This window comes from Squalius cephalus, assembly GCF_949319135.1.
Source record: "Squalius cephalus genome assembly, chromosome: 3".
In the NCBI taxonomy this organism is placed as follows: Eukaryota; Metazoa; Chordata; class Actinopteri; order Cypriniformes; family Leuciscidae; genus Squalius; species Squalius cephalus.
In genome coordinates, this window is record NC_137124.1 from 52,454,286 (window position 1) to 52,471,706 (window position 17,421).

Sequence of the window (17,421 nt, forward strand, 5' to 3'; positions counted from 1 at the left end):
AAGTCTCTTCAGAAAATTTGGACTAAGCCACTCAATTCAGGATTAGATTTACGACTTCTTTATTTCGACTAACTTAATGAACTTTTAACTGATGCTTTTGAGCCACTTAAGTAGGACCAAAGTCCCTTTAAGGCAAGTCATTTCACTCTGCGGCCATCATTGAAATGCCTTTTCGGGCAGCTATTTCAGTCATCAAGAACAGCTCCTATCTCTGTGTTAGCCTCTTACCCAGTGTATTTATACCTCTGTGTTTCAGTCCTTGTTTGTTAGTCGTTGTCTTTACATCCCTATGTAAAGCTGTAGTGTTTCCTGTTCCCATATTTGATAAAGACTGCTTGCTATATGTAATAATCCTCAACACTCCTCGTCCCTGCTACACCCGACACATGGTTACTGTATGTACTAAAATATTTATTTCCAGAAAAAACAAAAACAAAAAAAAACAACAACATTATTTCCAAATGTTATTGTAAATTAAATGTATTCATAGTGATATAAGGTTTTGGCCATACAACCCACCCCTAGCAGGATGTCACAAATAAGTCAAATATAGCTACAAATGGGCTAAAAATGACTAAGGCTACTTCCAGATGTCTCTGCACATTAAGTTGAAATAGGAGAAACTATTTTAACAGTACTTTAATCTAACAAGGTCTAGTTGATTGTCTCCTGGTTACGATGTCGAGAATGCATTTTGGGACTTGTGCACCTCGTACAGATTACCACAGGCAATGTGCCTTTCCTGCTGGAACAATGAGGGTTAACCACTTGCAGTTAACCTAATTCTAATTCTGTCCTCCTGGTGACATCATCAGCTCGCGCCCCTGGGGCAAGTTTGAGGTCGTTATTCCCAGATGTCTGTTTTAAGCAGGAATTGGGGAGGGGGAGTTTCTTTTCTCTCATTTCACACTCTACTGGTTCAGGATCCTTTATTGTCAGCATACTAACCTCAACACATCACGTGAAACACATGCACAAATACTGATATGATATTGATATGCTTTGGAATTATAACAGTTACTACTGTATCTACAGCTCTTCTCTAGGCCAACTTTAACGTTGATTGCAATACTACAAAACTGCAAATTGGGTGCCATACTGGAGACGTCTTAAAAGTCTAAAAACTATATATCTACACTGATTCTGCGTTTCACCACCAGTTCAAGAAGATTTAAAATATCTGGACAAAGCGGTTACAATCTCAATGGTACTTGCTCAGCTAGCACGGGACCTGGTGCACAATCTCAATCACTTAGTGACTATCCTGAGCTGTGACGTGAAAGGAAGCAGGCTAGGAAAATATAACAGTTTTCAAGATCAGGTAGATAACAGCATCAACCAGCCCTTGTGAAAAGGATGTGTGCATAATTGTATTGGATATGCACTTGTAGTTTACTCCAAATCTTAAAAGTATATATTTAAAAAAAAAAAAAAAAAAAAAAACTGTACATGGAGATAATATAATGAAATAAAGCTCAGCTTAAGTGTACTTAAAGAGCATACACTTTCATGACTGTTTCATACTTTCTGTAACACACTTACATTTTAAACCCTTTTTAATAATGTCTAATTAAAAGTTTTATTTTAAAGTACATTTTAAATCATTATGTTTCTATCTTTTGTCATGCTTTAAAGTGCACATATTTTGGTGTGCATACATGTATATCTACATGTTAAATACTTGATTACAATTTAGTGTGTTATTCAATATTACATTTAAGGTTAATACAGTATATTTTAAATTTTGTATATCAATAGAAATTACATTAAAGTATATTTTAATTTACCATAAATGCTTGTCAGTTTATTTGACCCCAACCCATTTTTCAGAGATATTCGAATTATGAAATTAATAAGTACTTAGTACTTATACTTTACCTACTTTATTTACTCAAAGACAGTGCACTCATATTACTTATGAATGGGAGAAAGTGCAACGTGCAAAATGGCGGAATAATGTCTGTCAGCCATCGCGATGGACGATGGCATCGGAATTGTGAGATAAAAAGTCGCAATTACCTTATTTATTTATTATTCTGTGATGGAAGCAAGCTTCCATAATTTATACAGAATTTAAAGCTTAGACAAAAGTAACATAGCACAAACTTATTTTGATTTATTGGATGGGCGGCATGCTATTCATTTCTGTTGAACTGAAAACAGAATAGACTAAAAGATCGATTATTGGATTTAATAATCAATGCCTGTTAATCGAAATGAAAATCAATTACAATTGAAAAATTTATGTTTTTCAACCTAGCCCTAATTTCCGTAGCAAGTACTACTGTAAGTTTGCTTGTGTACTTCTTTTCTACAAGAGATTGAAAAGTCTTTGCTACAACAGGACACACATTTTTTTTTTACAATTCCACAATAAAATGTATGATCATACAGCCCAGCCCTATCAACTGCTTTAAATAGGCAATATGAAGAGCATGTCATTAATTCATTTCATGTCAAATCATTGTAGTTGCCACGCAAACTTCAGAATCACAAAACACTGTTTTGGAGAAAAGCTTCTCTAATCATCTTCATGGTTTCTCAGTCATAAAAAAAGAGAAAAACAGTGAAAATAACATTGAATTTGGAACTGCTTTCCCTTCGCCTGAGTCCACAGATGCTCTACGGGCTGGCTATAGCTGAGACATGAGAGGGATGGGGAAAAAAGCAGAGAGCTGGGCAGAAAGAGGAGGGTTTCTGTTTATCAGAGGCGGCAGGCCTGGAATCGGGCCGTTGGCGAGCTGCTCCGTCTCTGCCTGTCCATGGCTTAAAGGATGTAAATGATGGGGGCATGGTTGCCTGGTCCAGTGCGGAAGGTCTCTGGCTGTGGAGCTCAGGCAAGCGCGGCTGGCGGAGGACCAGGAGAGGTAGTGCTGAAGACACTGGGATCAGGCAAGACCCATGTGCTTAGAGAGAGAGCTTTGTAGTGATGCCAGGCAGCTCACAAGCATACTGTTGGGATAGAAAACAAATGCACACCTGCTCAAACACAATATGAAATGTTGTACATTTCAGAAGAATTACATACGGCTTGAACCCAAATGCTCATAAATTGTGGTATATCTGCACAAACAGGCAAACACATAATATGCTGAATTCACACCCTTTTGAAAAAGAAGTGTGCTTAATTGTATTGAATGTGTGCACTTATTATCATAAAAATAATGCCACTTAAAAGGCCACTTAAGTGTACTTAAAGATTGTACACTTTCAGGACTGTTTCTTAACACTTTTAAAAAGTGCACTTTTTAATAGCAAATTAAAAGTTTTACATTTTAGTACTTTGTTTTAATAATGTTTTGTTGTGTTGACTAACATAGTAAAGCACATGTAAACTAACTGATTATAATTTGAACTGCAGTGTTATTTAATACATCAATACAACATTTAAACTTAATATATTTTACATATGCTAAATTGCAACTTCATCATTGCAAATGTGTAATTACAAATATGTTTAAGTACATGACATACACGATTCAATAGAAATTACATTAAAGTATATTTTAGTTTACCATAAATGCTTGTCAGTACATTCAACAGATTACTTTAACCAAATTTCAAAGACAACAGAAGTACTTATGAAATTACATACAGTATATTGATGTTTTTAAGTGTAATATAAGTCCAACTTAAGTATGACAAATAAGTACTGCTATGCTCAGGTAATTGCATTTAAACTATAATACATTATATTACATTAACCCCCGGTTTCACAGACAAGGCTTAAGCTTAGTCCCAGACTAAAATGCATGTTTGAGGTGTTTTAACTGAAAGCAACTTGCACTGACAGATCTTAAAATATACCAGTGCCATTGTTTTGTCTCCTTGGCATATAAAAGCTACTCTAATGTCTTAATTGAACTAAGATCTAATCCTGGCTTAATCTAACCCTGTCTGTGAAACCAGGCCTATGTATATTCTTTTAAAGTATTTTATTTCCATAGGGAAGGCAAGGCAAGTTTATTTATATAGCACATTTCATACACAATGGTAATTCAAAGTGCTTTACATAGAAGTATTCAAAATAATCAAAAGAAATAAGAACAGTTTAGAATAAAAAGAAAATCAAATACAGTGCAAAAAGTCGGACGATCAGTGGCACAGGGCTCATTCATTAAATGCACAACCATAATAAGTATTTCTTTTAAAAGTATGCTAAAGGGTATTTCTTTTTCATAAGGACAAGCATAATGCACGGTTAGACATTTTAAGGTGACCGTTTCATTGTACTTACTGAAATAAGAACTGAATAATATTAATTAACGACATGTGCAGTACTTACTATAGAGTTGGGGTTTGGTCTAGGTAGTTACTTGTAATTATGCATAATTTACTGTTATTACTTTAATAAGTACTTAAGTACTTATTACTTTAAACACATTTAGTAACATGTAACTATGTCACCTTAAAACAGGCCCAAAAATGCATGAAATACAGTCATTCTCACACTAGCACTAAACTGCATTATTTTAAGTGAAGCTCCGCGACTGTGCACCTTAAACACACACACACACACACAATATTGTCTCTCCCAAAACGCTGTCCATTTTTCCTGTCACAGTTTAAACAGTGGTTCCCAGGCCGAGTGCAGTTTGTTTTTTCTTTCATTTTCTTTTACTTTTTTTGCTGGCAAGTGGGAAAGTGACATTTTTGAGACGACGTCCCATGAGTTCCCCCACGGCGGCGCTAGGGCTTGACAGCCGTTCGTTTGAGGCGGTGTCAGGCTGAAATTATACTGTCTGTGAAACCTAGTAATGAGCCAGGAATATGGCCCTGGAGCCACGAGCAGCCAGAGAGAGAGAGAGAGAGAGAGAGAGAGAGGAAGGAAAGGAGGAGGAGTAAAGACCATAGAAGAAAAATAGGTTGCTGTTTATTAAGCCAATATGGAACGAAATACGTTTGAGAATATGGTTTTGCATTAGAAAGTGGTAAACACAGAGATCAGATACAAAGACACGTGGTAAACACAGAACTACAGGTATGCCATATTTTTCTTGGCCAAAACCCAGAAACAAGTTAACATTTTACAATGTCTGGTTCCATCGTCCTGAAGTCAATGGGTTTTGGGTTAAATGCCTGAAATAAGGTTTGTGGTCAACACAACCTAAATATTGTCATGTTTTATTCTACCACATTAAATAAATCAGTAATACTCCCTAGTGACTTTTTTAAAGCTTTTACTTCTCTTGAAAAAGGCGGTTGTTAACAAGTGGCTAAATAGGACTACAGAGGTTGTCGGGGACATTAAACGTCATTAGCCGAACAGGTAAACTCTACACACTTTTAGTCCACTTTTATGTGTTTATAACTGTTATTTTTTAATAAAGACTGAAAGAGTTGTCGGAGGCTCAAGCCGGGCTCAGACTACAGGAGTTTTTAAATCTTAACCGATTGTGAAATCTAGTTGTCAGGTGTGGGCTTGAGGAGATGAGGCAAGGACTCAATCGCAGAAGAATGAAGGCTTTTATTAAAAATAAATAACACAAACAAAAACTACCCGAGGGGAAGACTTGGGAAGACTTGGGAAGACTTGGGAAGACTTGGGAAGACACAAGGGTAAATATTCGACGACGAACCAGCACAGGACTGCAAACACAGGGAGAATAAATAGGGAGAGCAAACAAAGCATGTAACGAGGGAGGACAGGTGGGGCAAATTAATCAATAATCAGGTAACAAGATGGGAGGGGCTAGACAATCGACAGGAGAGCATGGCACAAGGAAACACATGACAAGGCATGTGCTCACACCAAACATGACAAAAACACAAGCACATGGCCAGTAAAACAAATCACCAGCCATGTGCTCACACAAAACAAGACATGAACAAGCAGCTAATGAAAACACTCATAAGCCACGTGTTCACACAAAACATGACAACATGAAAGCACACAGCTAGTGGAAAACACAAGCTGCGTGCTACACAGCACAAGACAGAACATGACAAGAAAGCATGCGGCCGATGTAAACACTAACCGCGTGCTACACAAAACACAACACACGTGGACAGAAGAGCGTATGGCCCGAGCGAACTCGAAACCATACGATCAAACGACAAGACAGAGCGCATCCTGTGCGCTCACAACAGAGGACAAACACGCGGAGCATGGATGTCCGAACCGAAGCCAAACTAGACAGATCCAAACACCACGCCCCGCACATGTAACAAGGCATACAGACAAGAGAGCACACGGCTCGAGAACGCTCGAAGCCGCTCGCCCACTCAAAGACATGACAAAACAGGAGTGTTAGAGCTCTGTCACAAAACCAAGAAATAAACTAGACAGAAGTGACAGAACCCTGACACTAGTTGCATCACACACATTAGAATCATCTTCACACCTCGAAATGAACTAGTAACTCACGGATATAATATGCAAATGGCCTTGATGATGTACATTTGCAAAATGAACAACTATAATGAAGACTAATATTAGTAACAAATATTTTTGGTAGATAGAACAGACCTTTTTGTTACTTTTCTTAATGCATCAAAGTAGTGCTTTCTCTCCTCCCTTGATTACGATGCAGGCTAAAACAAATCTAACATTGCTTCCATAAGGCCAGGACTTCCCTTCATCGAGCATTATCAGAACACTCGCATGACACCACAGCATATAAAGCGGCACACTTAACTGATTGCCAGCATGGTCAAAGGTCAGACAGGCTCTCCTATGTTCCCAAGGGGGCCATTGTGATGCATGACACACCAAGTGTGACAGCTCGATTTAAACAACCCTACATTACTGTGGTGACAGTGCCGAGACTGTGCTTGCCTGTTCTCAACACTGTGACTGTTCACTGATGCCTACGGGTTGAATCAGTGGTACTTGAGTCCAGCACAAATTTTTCTTTACATTTTTAACACCTAGATGTGACTTTTTGGGAAAAGGTGTGTATTTACTATTATAAGCATTCAGATGTTCAATTTTCACCTGGTAAACAATTAAATAGTTAGGGTAAATCCCATAGACTTACATTGACTAAGCAACTAAGCTACTCGTTTGGCCACTAAGCAATGCCCTTGCGACCACCTGAATCATCATAGCAACCATGGAATGTGTGCCATTCAGAACTGACTTGGGAATGTCTTTTAAATTCCACTTCAGTTCCTGGTAGCAAACAGGATGCAGAATTGCAACTGGAATTCAAAAGTAAGGAAGTTGAATTAAACCAACACAGGCTCATTGGAGAAACGTACCTGTGGCAACATTTTTGCAAAATGCAAAATAAGTACCAATACGTACATATCACTGCAGTTTCCAACAGAAATGAACACTAGAGGCAGTAAAACAGCAAGCACTTACAATCGTTTTCACACACAATTATGATTACAGGGGCAAATTATAGATTAATAAAGACAATGCATGCACAAATATATTCCATATATCCATGCCTCCTTGCACAAATATATTATGACCCCAAAACATCCCAAAGCTCCATATGTTTGGTTTTTACTAATGTACTAAGCTTGCTCGGTAGCTCAGCTGGTACAGAATTGCACTTGTGATGCGGAAAGCTTGTGTACCAATCCCATGAAAGACGAGTCACGATAAAAGAGCTCATTGACGAGTTTAAATCAAGCTAAAATAGCATGGATACGATTGCGTTTTTATCACATTTGCTTTTAGGCATAGGGTTTAGTGTAGGTGTACGTTATTTTAAAATGGAGCATTAAGCATTTGACGCCACTCACCGGACATTTCAATTCAGAACTGTGGTGATACGTACAAACTCAGACGTAATAAAACGTTGCCATATTCACGTTCATCTGTTCCGGAAAAAACTAAACATGCTTTTAGCGCCACTCATTGGACATTTCACTTTGAAACTGTTGCGAAACAGTTTCGCAACTTATTTTCCGTTTTGCAAAAATGTTGCCACAGGTACGTTTTTCTAATGAGCCTGGGCTGAATTAAATGACTTCATGGAGCTTAAATGGAGCTCTTCTTCTCTACTTTTTCTCATTTTAGACTTCTAAATTGTGACCGGCATTTTGTTTTGCTCTATATCCTCTGCGCTTCTGCATTTGTCAATTTTCACCTAAGCTTACGCTACGTTATACATCGGATCAGAGGTCAACCTTCCGTCGGAACTCGACTCTCTCGTGATCGCGCATAAGGCCGTTACCAGAAGCCAGTGATTATAATTGATAAATTTTTAAATATGGATATTTTCCCCATCACTTTGCTTCAGAAGGCCTTTATTAACCCACTGGAAGTATGGATTACTTTATGATGGATGGATGCACTTTTTTCAGCTTCAAAAACTCAGACAGTATTCAATGTCATTACAAATCTGAGAAAAGCCAGGATATTATTTAATATAACTCTGATTGTGTTCTGCTGAAAGAAGAAAGTCATATACACCAAGGATGGCTTGAGGGTGAGTAAATTATGGGCAGATTTTCTTTTTTGGGTGAACTTTTCCTTTAAGATGCAATTAAGTAACTGAAAAGATTACATTCAGTTTGCACTTGAATATATTCTTTCAAAAGTATAATATTTCCGAAATAAGTACTCTTCTAAAAAGAATGCTTGAAGAATGCCAAGGAATCATGCTGGTGATTTTCACATGTTCAAGCACCACTCAAATCTTCTGTAAAAATGTAGTTGAATGTCACTCTTCGAATATGTCACTTTACAAGTCCATCTCAATACATTTTATTCCCCTAACACTGCACTCTGATCATTGTGTGGCTTTATGTTAGGTCTTACACTCAGCCTCGGTTGCACCTCTCATTTCACCCAGTGACCTCAGTGCTGATGGCCTGTCACTTAAAACAGCCAGTGGCCATGGGGAACGGCTTGGAACGAATGACAGCCCGCCACACGCGCACACACGGGGCATTTTAACTAGAGGTGACACGTTTGCGTTCAGGCTTTTTAAGTCTTCCAGACGCAGACCCAAGAAAGCCCGGTTCAATCAGGAACATTCTCGTGACGCTGCCCTTTCCACAACATCAACACATAAGTGCGCACTCACACTTGTCTCCCGTCTATAAAAAAACATGTGTTCTTTGAGTCCTTGGCAACACACCTCGTGACACCCTGCCCTGCCCCAGCCGTGACCTGTGGGATTGTATGACAACCTCAGAGTAAGCGAGCCAAGATTACAGAGAAGGCCGCCCTCTCCTGTTGCAGCCAGTTCCTTTGAGGGACCCTGGGCTCGACATAGGGCTGATGCACAACTGCATTCTCGGTTTGTCTGCATTAGATTGACTTAACTCTGAGCCGCTCAAGGAGTCTGGTTCAACCTTTCAATCGCTGAGTGACTTAGGCATCTCAGATGCCATGTTAATGTCTTCATGTTTCAAAGTACCATGTTAAGAAGGTTATTTGGCTTTTCTTTGACTGCTGCAACCATCATAGCACTTCACCAATAGCCATGTTTCCATTCAAAGTTTCTTGAAGATGTTGACAGTATTTCAAAATCACAGCATTTAATATTTACAGTCTCTCAGTCTTATTGGAATACAGACCCAGAAAATAAAGGGTAAAAAAATGAATAAAAAATCTGATCAAATGATTTTAAGAACTAGAATATAATAAAGTAATTAGAAATACCAGCTGTCTCCGAAATCACTTTTTCGTTCACTCACTCATTAAGTTCTACCCTTGTGAAAAGGAAGTGTGCTTAATTGTATTGAATGTGCACTAGTAGTATACTTTAAATCTTGAAAGAAAGTTCCTAAAAACAGATATAGTTCATGACAGTTTCCTAACACTCTTAAAAAGTGCTCTTTGTAATCATGTCACATTAAAAGTTTTGTTTTAAAGTACATTTTAAATAATTGTTTTTAATAATCGTTTGTCGTGCTTTAAGGAAGTACACTTATTTTGACGTGTTTACTAACATACCATGTGAAAAAATAGGAATATTGCATAAAACAAGCGGAATTCCATACCATGCATTCAATAGAAAAAAATATTCACTTCCTGGGAAACTGTTGCAAAATATCAGTAATAAAATAATAAAAAGTTGCTGCAACCGGGGAAGCCTGTGACTTTTTCCTACATAAAAAAAGACTTGCCCCTCAGAGCGCACAATGCCATGTTATCTTGCGTTCAGAGGTGGATGCCTGATGTTTGGGAACGCAATCGTGTGAGATTCTGGAGGTGATTATACCAAATCATTTTAATTACAGACATGTCAGAAAGATAAAACAACAACTGAGATGGTGTACAATGAGATTGATCCACTGGTTAGTCCAGTTATCCAATCACATGATCTGTTGAGACAAAGTCACATGAGATTTTTGTTGCACATCCAGGAATTTATTTCCACCGTAGTTTATGCATTTTTAAGGTTTTATGCGCGTCTCGGCATTTCCATCCAGAGTGTTTTTATGCAATACCTCAAAATTTGAAATATATGTGCAGATTGAAACATAGCTAATGTGATGCATTCCTAAATACATGACTTGTGGTGTATGTAGCCACTTTCTTCTTTTTTATTAATAGAAGTCTGGCTGTGTGTGTGTGTGTGTTTGTACATGTAATCTGAGACATCAAAGGTCACAACCCCCACCCCCACCCCCCCAACACAACCAGTCAGACCATTTTGTTCAGTTACCCACTCTACCCACTCACTCACTGCTCAGATTAACTTTCAATCCCATGATCCCATGACTATACACCTGCCATGTCCGCCTGATTGTAGCCAATGAGACTTCTAGGTCATATATGCACCAATGGACCGTCACATGCTCGCCTTCCACCTAGATTTCCAAGACGAGTAGCTTCCAGAGTTCTCAACTTTCACATGAGCTTCTCCCGTCTCTCTCTCTCTCTCTCTCACTGCTAGCTGAGACCATGAATGGGCTGGAAAAAACAGCCCTGTGACTCGGGCCGCCACAGGCTAGAGAGACCGAGTGAAGCGGAGAGCTGGGGCAGGGAAACTTTTGGGGATGAAAAATGTTCCATCAGGCGTTCTAAATATATTTTAGTAATACCACTTAATGGTAGTGTAAATATAGCTGTTTGTAAAGGTAAATGTCTGCAAAGATCAAAGTGCACGATAAATTAAGTTGTTGTCTCCTAAAATAAAAGGAGTCTTCAGCAATTTCAGGCTTTACTTCCTGTTACATATCTACGTAATAACAATGTAACAAATTGGCATAATGTCAGCCTGTTGTCTTCACTGGCTGCCCGCAAACGTCGTCTACTTTGACCCACCCTCAGACACTGTAGTTGTAGATGAGACTGGAAGGGTTTGGTTCGTGTCGTGGACATGTTAAACAGCATTGTTCGTATCACTGTGTATCAAGCGCTGAGGAAGCCTCTGGAGCTGAAATTCAGATATGGTAATAGGCACTTAGTTTCCGACATGTGCTGTAAACGGTCGACCAATCACAACAGACTGGGCCATCTGATCAATCAGAGCAGGGAAAGGAAGGGTTTAGAGAGACTGCATCTTTGAACAAACTATTTTCAGACCCTGAGAAATGAATTGATGTGCAATGTACAGTACCAGTCAAAAGTTTGGAAACATTACTATTTTTATTGTTTTTGAAAGAAGTCTCTTATGCTCATCAAGCCTGCAGTTAAAAAACAAAAAAAACAAAAAAAAAACAGTAATATTATGAAATATTATTACAATTTAAAATAATGGTTCTCTTTTTTAATATACTTTAAAATGTAATTTATTTTTGTGATGCAAAGCTGAATTTTCATCAGCAAGTACTCCAGTCTTTGGTGTCTTATGATCCTTCAGAAATCATTCTAATATGATGATTTATGATCAATGTTGGAAACAGTTGTGCTGCTTAATATTTTTTTTATAACCTGAGATACTTTTTTCAGGATTATTTGATGAATAAAAAGTTAAAAAGAACTGTATTTATTTAGAAAAGAAATATTTTGTAACAATATACACTACCGTTCAAAAGTTTGGGAACAATAACTTTTTTTTTTTTTTATAAATTAGTACTTTAATTCAACAAGGATGCATTAAATTGATAAAAGGTGATGGTAATGATTTATATTGTTAGAAATGTTTTTATTTTGAACAAATGCTGTTTTTATGAATAAATGCTGTTAACGTTTTACTCATCAATGAATCCTGAAAAAAGTATTCCAAAAAAATATATTAAACAGCACAACTGTTTCCATCATTGATAATATCTGAGTATCAAATCAGCATATTATAATGATTTCTGAAGGATCATAAGACACCAAAGACTGGAGTACTTCCTGATGAAAATTCAGCTTTGCATCACAAAAATAAATTACATTTTAAAATATATTAAAAAAGAGAACCATTATTTTAAATTGTAATAATATTTCATAATATTACTGTTTTTTTTTTTTTTTTTTTTTTTAACTGCAGGCTTGATGAGCATAAGAGACTTCTTTCAAAAACATTAAAAATAGTAATGTTTCCAAACTTTTGACTGGTACTGTACATTGCAAGAAAATCTATGTTTTTTTTTTTTTACCTCGGATACATGTAAATCTATTGTAGGAGATCTCTGAAACAAAATAAGGAACTTTAAAATAGCATAATAGGGGCACTTTAAAGGAAAATTCCTAAGATAATATAATATTAAGGAAATAAAATGGCACTTAAAAAGTGCACTTAAAGAGAGTAACTTTTAAAATGTCTCTTTATAGCAATGTCAAATTTATTGTTTTGCTTTAAAATACATTTTAATTATTGTTTTAATAAAAGTGCACTTGTTTTGATTTGTTGACTAACAATAAACTTTTAAAATGATTATTATTACAACTATTTCTAGTATATGAATAATAATGTCAGAATTATGTAATACAGTAAATGCATTGCATTTTACCAGTACAAATTTTAGCTTTGGCTTTCGTTTATGGCATGGATGAAAGCTCAGACTAATAGCGTTTTCCCCAGAAGCGTGACTATAAATACACACAATGCCATTCTTTTGTATCACGAGACTTTTTGGTCTATTGAATCAGTGGTTATCCATTAACTCCTATTCGCAGTATTAGTTATTTAAAAGGCTGTGCGTTTCTTGGCAATCTTTATGTCGACTGTTTTAAAATTCCCTTTGAGAGCATTCCTGGAAAACCATGGGATTTTATAGTGAAATTTATTGTTACAACATTTCTGCTGATTGACCTCCGACCTCCATGCTTTCAAACACAAAGGGAATAGAGTTTATTTCAAGTTTCAATTTAACTTCCAGAGAGTTCTTTATTTAAATGTTAGCAAAATGATTGAATAGGACTCGCTTGAGACGGCGGAATAAATAAATGTGTCCACATCTGTGATGACAGCACACTAATTAAAAAAACAAGAGTGCATTCTTCATTACCTCCTTTCCATTCCTTATCCATCCACTCTTCATCTCTGTCCAACAACCAATAAGTCATTTTGTCATTATTTTCAGCCATCATTTGAAATCATGTCACCACTTAAATTGTATATTTTTAATGAAGCCACGTCTTTAACTTCTCTGAAAGGACTGGGAGGAAAGAAGGATTTATCTGGCTGAGATGTGCATTATTGCCAACCCCATGAGGTTGTGTGGCCTTTTGAAACCTGAAACAGATCTATGGTAATCACATTATGCTCGTGACATCCATGATCCATTAACTGAGTTGAGGATTCTGATATCTGTATGTGTGTTTGTACATTTCAGTAGGTTCGTGGCTCCCCAATTCCCTCACTTGGGAATCTACTTCGGGACAGATTTGCTTTCCTTTCCCAGACAACTTTAGAGGAAGCGTGAGTCTTCGAGCGGCGAAAGAGCCGAGCTGATAGTGAAGCTCAACTCCCGTAACGTTTTATCAGGCCCGTGGTTGCACATCAATAGCGATCCTCATCCCTCCCTCATCTTTTTCCTCCCCTCACCTTCTTTAATCTTTCTAAACAAAAGAGGCGTGCAAAACAAAGATGGCAAATATCAAGCATGATAAGAGAGTTTTGTGATTGCAGGTTGTATTCACATGTCCTGATTTACTGCACACCGATCACCTGTTTGTTTGTGTTCTCACTGAGCGATTGGTGGGGTTTGACTCTTGATAATTGTATGTAAACAAGCCATCCTGATTGATTTGATAGGTTGCAACTTGCAGAGGTCATACAGATTTCTCTGTTTCAATAGAAATAGCAATAGCTAGCTATGCTTCCATCCAAAGTTGCGAATTTAACTTGTGGTCAAATTTGAAATATCGCATAAAACATTTGCATATAAAGCAGCGTTTACATCCAATGAGTCGAAGAGAAGAAAATCACTTCCTGAAAAACTGGCGCTACATATCACTAAGAAAAATGGAATTTGTTGCAGTAGAGGCCACTGGATATAATCATTTTCGTATTTAAAAACTGACTTGCGCCTCAGAGCGCACAGACCAAACGCAATATGCTAAACACTGTTATGTTGCATTCAGATGGTGTTTGCGAACGCAATCATGAGGTGCTTCTGGGAGGGAATTATACCGAATCACTTTGCTCAGGCATTACAGAATGACCAAAACAGCATTTCAGATGCTGTGCAATGAGATCGGTCCGCTGATTGGTCCAGTTATGCCGTCCCATCGCAAAGTCACGTTTTTCTTGATGCGCATCAAGGAATTTATTCGGGAAAAGTGTTATCATCGTAGTTTATGCACGTTTTCTTATCGCATTCAAATTTTTAGCAGTTTTTTTATGCGCATCTTTATTCCATCCAGCGTTTTTATTTTATTTGCGCAATATTATTATTATATTATATTATTTTATTATATTATTATGCGCTATCCCAAAATGCGCATAAAATAGGTGGATGGAAACATAGCTACTGGCACAAAAAGATGGTGTCACTGAATGAAGCTTTGTAAATGGATGATTTAGGTGGCTACTTGGAGCTAATATATGAGTCATGTTCAATAGGCCTACTTTATACTGTATTTTGTTATGTGTGTTGTTTTTATCCTTGTGAAAAAAGTGTGCTTAATTGTATTTATTGTGTGTGCTTCAAATCTTAAGTACAAAATAATAATATTAATATGAATTAATTAAGTACACTTTTAAAAGTCTTACTTTAAAGTACATTTTACATCCTTTTAATCTTTTTCCTTGCTTTTAAAGAAGTACACTTATTTTGATGTGTTGACTACCATACTAAAGCACATGTAAAGGTCTTGTCAATAATTTTAATTGTAGTGTTGTTCGATATTACATTAAAATGTACTAAATTGCAACTTCATCAGTAAAACAATAAAGATACTGTTTACAACAGACACAAGAGTAACACATTTCTGTAATAAGTACTCTTTTTTTAAAAGTATGTGAAAGTGTACTTCTTATTCACAAGGCAAGTCCTTCTTCACTTTCATTACATGCAAGAGTTGCTGGGATACTCTTCAACAATTCTTTATTTATGTTCCACAGAAATATCATGCGGTTTTGGAATGAGTAAATAATGACAGTTCATTTTTGGGTGAACTATCCCTTTAAGCAGTGTCTGTGCATAAGGAAAATGCAGACACACATACACACATTCATAATAAAGAGGATTTTTTTTTTTTTCGTTAACAAATGCCTCCCTGCAGGGGTCTGTTCTTGCTGAGACTTGAAATTATATTATTGGACTCTATTTATTCACATTCTTAATTTGCTATTATTGGCCACTCCAGAGATGCTGGCCAAACAATAAAATGATACTTAAATGCATTTACTGGTACACCAACAAACAGTGTAAGTGTATTTTTATTTATTTTTTTATTTTTTTATGTATATTGCGTTTGCCTAAAATTTTAGACCCCATGCCAGCTTTTTCAGCTGTTAAACTCGTAAAAAGCAGTACAAATCAAAAAGTGGTCTCTAAGTCACAATATTGGGGATTTTTTAGATTATTTTCTGGTCACGCCACACAGGAACCATGTCAACGTTATAACAATTTACATATTTGATATAGGATTTGTTCAGTGGATTATACACAATACCTGCTTGATATTTAATTGGTTTAGTAGGCACTGAGATTAACCTTATGAAACAGATAAATACAAACACAAATATGTACCACCTTCTTGCTTTCAAAATAGAAAGCCAAGCTATCAGATACTTATTAAATGGATCATTGGAATGAGTTCTCAGTGAAGTCCACCTGTACCTGGAATGACTGGGTAATGCTGGAACTTTCAGCATTGTTGTTTTTTCTTTATTGTATTATGCACATAAAAAGGCATAGAAAAACTAAAAGCTCACAGGAAATAAAGCATACGTTGACTACAATATAATCAGTTTGATATTTTGTTGTTTTTGATTACAACAGCCATATGCATTGACTCACTAAACATTTCGTATGTGTCGTGCTTAACTTCTTTCCAAGCCTCCTCAAGTTCTTCCCAAAAGTTGAGCTTCATTGGAAGACCTGCATGACTTATCATCACAATTCAGATTTATAATTTCCCAAAGGTTTTCAATGGCTTTAAGGTCAGGGGACTGAAGATGCCACTTGAAGACTTCAAAATGCTGAGCATGAACACTTTAATGTATCAACTAAGATATGAACTAATAATGAGCAATACATTTGTTACAGTATTTGTTAATCTTTGTTAATGTTAGTTAATGAAAATACTGCTGTTCATTGTTTGTTCATGTTAGTTCACAGTGCATTATCTAATGTTAACAGATTCAACCTTTGATTTTAATAACTTATTAGTAAATGTTGAAATTAATATTAACTAAGAAGAAATATGCTGAAGAAGTATTGTTCATTCTATGTTCATGTTAACTAAGGTGGTTAACTAATGTTAACTAATGAACCTTATTGTAAGTAATTCGGATCATTATTATGTTGCAGTCATCTCCTACAGACATACCTGACTCCATCCAGTGCTAGGTTGTTAAATGCTGTCTTGCTGGACTGCAGAACATGCCTCCAATATTCTATACTTCAAACCTTATGGTCTTTGGCAAACACAGGGTGTTTTTGCAGTAGATAAAACTAAGGTTTTTTTTTTTTTTTTTTAACTGGTACACAACCTCTCAGTCCAGCCTCTTATGGTTGCACAGGACAGCTCCTTCCATCTGACCATTGTATGACCAACACATCCACTTCTCCCGGAATACATGAAAGTAAGTTGCCGGTGAAGTATTAGAAGAATAGAGTAAATTTTATAGTTACCTACACAATGTGTATCTAAACACATCATCAATTTATATTTAAAAGGATTGTTATAGCTGCTTCCATAGACATCAGTGTGCATTTTACAAACTATAAATGTATTGTTTTGCTAGTAAATGTCTGAAACCTAAAATAAACCTTATGTGGTTGAAAACACTGAATAGTTTTGATATATGACAGCGCTGAGCGTGTCAGCACCCGCCAAGATTTGAATTTAGCAGTTTATGATCACACGATTCACCGAACCGTTCAAATCACACCGGTGTGAACGATCGTACTCGTCAAGGGGTTAACTAGCGATCACGTGCGTTGATGATACTTGTTAAGTCC